The sequence below is a fragment of the Herpailurus yagouaroundi genome, unplaced genomic scaffold (genome assembly GCF_014898765.1).
Source record: "Herpailurus yagouaroundi ecotype Mexico unplaced genomic scaffold, PumYag 217, whole genome shotgun sequence".
NCBI lineage: Eukaryota > Metazoa > Chordata > Mammalia > Carnivora > Felidae > Herpailurus > Herpailurus yagouaroundi.
This window is the reverse complement of record NW_024412448.1, coordinates 6,370,792-6,375,004: the sequence shown is the minus strand read 5'-3', so window position 1 is coordinate 6,375,004 and position 4,213 is coordinate 6,370,792. Positions and strand designations below refer to the sequence as shown.

General features: G+C 54.6%; 1 pseudogene; it reads left to right on the top strand.

Moving 5' to 3' along the window:
* Positions 1 to 2,832: 2,832 nt before the first annotated feature.
* On the top strand, positions 2,833 to 4,175 carry LOC121018115 (39S ribosomal protein L45, mitochondrial-like; annotated as a pseudogene).
* Positions 4,176 to 4,213: the final 38 nt, after the last annotated feature.

Below are 4,213 nucleotides of genomic sequence, written 5' to 3'. Positions count from 1 at the left end.
TCTCCGCGGGGGGCGGCGCCGGGTCCTCGCGGCCTGCTGGCTCCGGGCTGTCCAACCCTTGCGCGCGGGTGGCGGGTGCGGTCAGGTCCGCGCGAGCGGTGGGGGAACGGACCCAGCCTGAGGGCGAGGGCAGACAGAGAGCTTCCGGAGGGGGACAGAAGTGGGGGCGGTGCCCCTCTGCATGTGTCCACACAGTCAGGGTGCCCCGACAATCCGGGGTGCGGCTCACCCTGTAGAGCCTGACACCCCCACCCGCTACCCCCCCCACCCCAGGCCAGAGGTTCCAGGAGCCCTCGCTGGCCCTCTGCCCAGGCCTCAGCAGGACTTAGAGGACATAGTCTAGGGTAGAGCCCACTGTCCCTGGGACCCAGGTCACAGGTCACAGTCCTGGCTAGGTCTCACACTGTCCAAACAAGACTAGGGGTCTTGACCACATCCTATCCAGCTCCAGGCACTACCCAGCAACACTCGTTGCTCGTGTTGGGCTTGTTCATCAGGGCACCTGGTGGCCATCAGAGATAGAGACTGCTCTGGGGGTTCTGATAATGTGGCCAACCCCACCCAGAACCCGAGCCCTGTTAAGAGACCTGCTGCCCCGGAGAGGGAACTTCAAAACACACGTGGCCATGTGCACACAGGCACGCACACACCTATGCACACGCATACACAAGGTCATTGCAGAAGAGCAGGGGGTGGGAGAGATTGTGTGGCCATCTTGGGAAAAGCATCTGCCCCTCCACCTCTCCCTCCTCCTAGCTTTTTTCTCTGAGTTGGTGAAGCCCTTCCCATTGCATCTTGAAGCAGGATTCCTGTAGATTTGGGCTCTTGCACATCTGTCTGCAAATGTCTTTATTCTCGACTGATAGTTTGGCAGGGTATGGAATTCCAGGCTGGATATGAGGTCCTGTTCTTTCACAACGGAGAAGCTCCTGCTCTAGCGCTTTCCAGCTCATTTGGTGTTGAGAAATTTGAAGCTATTTTGATTGTTGTAAAGCCATTTTGATTCTGTTTGTGTGGAAACTGTTCTCTGGAGGCTTTTAGGGTCTTCTCTGTGTCACCAATATCTGACAATTTCCCAGGGAGGTGGTTGGGGTGAGTTTCCTGCCATCCCCAAGGCAGGACACATGAGCTGTTTCAGGATGGACACTCTCTGAGGTTGTCTTCAGCTCTTTATGATTCCCTCCCTGTTTCCTCTGTTCTCTTTTCCAGAATTACAAATATTTGCTCTAAAGTTGGTCCCCAAACTGCCAGGGTTAGGCACCCGTGAGCCTCCAGGCACCCTGGGGGAGATGCTTATTGCACGCCACAGGCATGGTTTGCCCAAGCAGGGTCTGAACGTGGCAGGTGGCAGCGGCACACATCTTACTGTCCCCGAAACCCAGGCACTTGGGGTCCCTCCCCAGACCTCCCAGCTCCTGTCTGAGCAACCGAATCCTCAGTGAGAAGACACATGCCAAGGAGAGTACTTTGACTTTGCAAACTGGTCTCACCCTCCTCTCAAAGCCGCATTTGACTTTGGGTTTGGTCAGAAGCTCAGTAGGGAGATGTGACTCGGGTACGTGCAAACGGCCCCAGGAGCTGAGTCCCCTTTCTCCCTATAGCCAGTCTCCTGGTTCTCCTGACTCTCCAAGAACCAGAATTATGGCTGCTAAGGTGCGGAAGGCACCCAACTGGAACACAGACACAGACAACTGTGACAGTTCTTGGGGCTCAGACATGTCACGAGTCTGGATCTAGGGGGAGGACAGACTGAGGTAATGATGGGGCCGTGTGCACTGGAGGGACTCCCCTGCTTGTTCAGATCCCTCACTTGACATGGAGTCTAGTGGTACCAAGAAGGGAAACGCAGCCCACAGCTGAGTGGGGGCATTTGCAACGGTGCTCAGAAAAGGGGCACCAGGCAGGCAGCGGGGTGGGGGGGGGCCCCCGGGGTGTCCCAAGCCTCTGGCTGCAGCCTGAGCCAGCAGGGATGCTGTCGAGGTGTCACTGCCAGTCCCTCACCCTGGCCTCCACCAGGAACTGGGCTGGGGCCATGCCCTCAGGAAGAGGAGTGTTTGCAGAAAGGAAGCGGTTCTGCCACCTCCTGAGAACTCAGATATCTGCAATCACTCTGATTGCGGCTTCCAAACATATTCCAGCACAGCCACATACTTCTGCCCAGGAGGAAACCGAGGCAGAGAGGCTAGTCTCACACAATATGTCTTTGGAAGCAAATTTCACTGGGAGAACAGGGAGGACAGAGAAAGTGTCCCCGCAAGAGGGGAGACACGCACCGCGTACAGGCAGGCACTCCGGCCGGGAAGCTCAGCGGGGCGGCCGGGGGGGTGTCATTATCAGCCCCCTTTATGAAGGAGGGATCCAGACCTCAGGTGACTCACCTAGGAGCCCCCCGTGCTGGCCCTCAACTCCAAGCGCAGTGTGGTTCCCGTCATGCCAGAGGTGGAGGGCCCAGAGTCTTCCAAGAGGACCTTTCCAGTTCCCAACCCTACACTAGGACTGTCCAGGGACACGTGAGTCAGTCTGGAACGAAGTGCCACCCTCTGCCAGGGCTGCGTGCACTGCTCTGCAGCAACTTGAACTTCTTTCCAAACTTGCCTTTTCCGCCCTTATTTTGGCTGTGATTCCGGTTCCCTCTGAATCCCAGAGTGAGCCAAATACCCCCCATAACATACCTCTGGTTTACAGGTGTCCCTCCAGCACCGCCCTGCAGAGTAAACAGGAAGCCCCCACAGCCGCCTGGACCCACAGACATGGGGCAGCCCAGGGTCAGACCCTTGTCCATAGCGGTCCCCTCCCGTCTGCCCCCCACCCCCTGCCACCGCCAGCAGTTGGAGCCTAGAATAAACCTAAAAGAGGTCCCCATCCCAGCGGCCTGTGTGGGAACAAAATGGCAGCCCCCACGCTGCGGGGTTTGTCTTGTTTATCCAGAGCTTTAGGATGGTGGTCTGGGCAGCCAGTCCTGGTAACTCAGTCCACAGTTGTAGTTCCAGTGAGATCTAAACAACGTTTCACACCACCTACTTATGACCCAAATACAAATGAGAAAAGGAGTTTATAGAACATGCAGAAAGCAGGACTGGTCATTCCTCCGGAATGTTTGGAGCATCCCCTACACCTGGCCTGTACAGCTGGCATCTTTGATGCCCATGTTCCTCTAGAGGGTGATGCTCACTTGTCCTCTCTCTTGAAGGAAGGACTGGCACAGAGAAGTGAGTGGTTGAAGAAGAAGGTGACATCACAATTGTCAGTCCGGAAGATAAGAGAACATGATCCAAATTTCAAAATAAAGGACTTCCCTGAAAAAGCTAAGGATATTTTTATTGAAGCCCACTTTTGTCTAAACAACTCAGACCATGACTGACTTCATACCTTGGACATGGTCGGGCACATCAGATATAAGAACGTCCACCGGAGCTTCATGGAGTCTTTAGAACCACCTCAGGTGGTTCAGGTTCACTGTTCAAGTCTGATGAACCAGGGCAACATACATGGCCAGCTCACCATCTGCACGCACACCCAGCAGACTCTGGCCATCTATGACCAGTTTGGCTGGTTGATGTATGGACAGGAAGGTGTGCCCAGGGATGTGCTGGAGTATGTTGTGTTTGAAAAGCACCTGGTAAATCCCTATGGGAGCTAGAGAATGCATGGCAAGGGTCATGCCCCCATGGGCACCCCCTAAGCAGCCCATCCTTAAGATGGTGATGATCCCTGGGCCCCAGCTGAAACCCGAAGACTGTGAGGAGCCACAAGGAGAGGCCCAAAACTTCAGCAACCCTGATGGCAAAAATGACTCCTGGGGTGAAACGTGGCTGATGGCATGGCCAGAAGCTGTGGAGTCTGGGAATGTGCAGTCAGTCATCTCTTCATCATGCTGTAGAAAGATCTACCTTTGTCCTCTCCTGTCCTGCTTGGGTGTTTTCAGCTGTCTCCTTGGCAACCACGGCTGATGGCTGGGCCCAGGTGGGTGGCTGATATGCACAGCCACGAACCTTCTTCTTCCTTTTTAAACTGTGTGTCTAGCAGCTGAGTCTCAACATGAGTATGTTTGGATACCTGTTTTTCCTGCAGCAGAGATCATCAGGAAGAGACTGGCAGAATTTTCTTTTTAATTACAAGGCAGGGATCAGAATTTGAAATAAAACACTGTCAGGGTGTTGGACAAAAGAAAAAAAGAATAAACCTAAAAGAGCTCTCAAAACCCAAGCCCTGG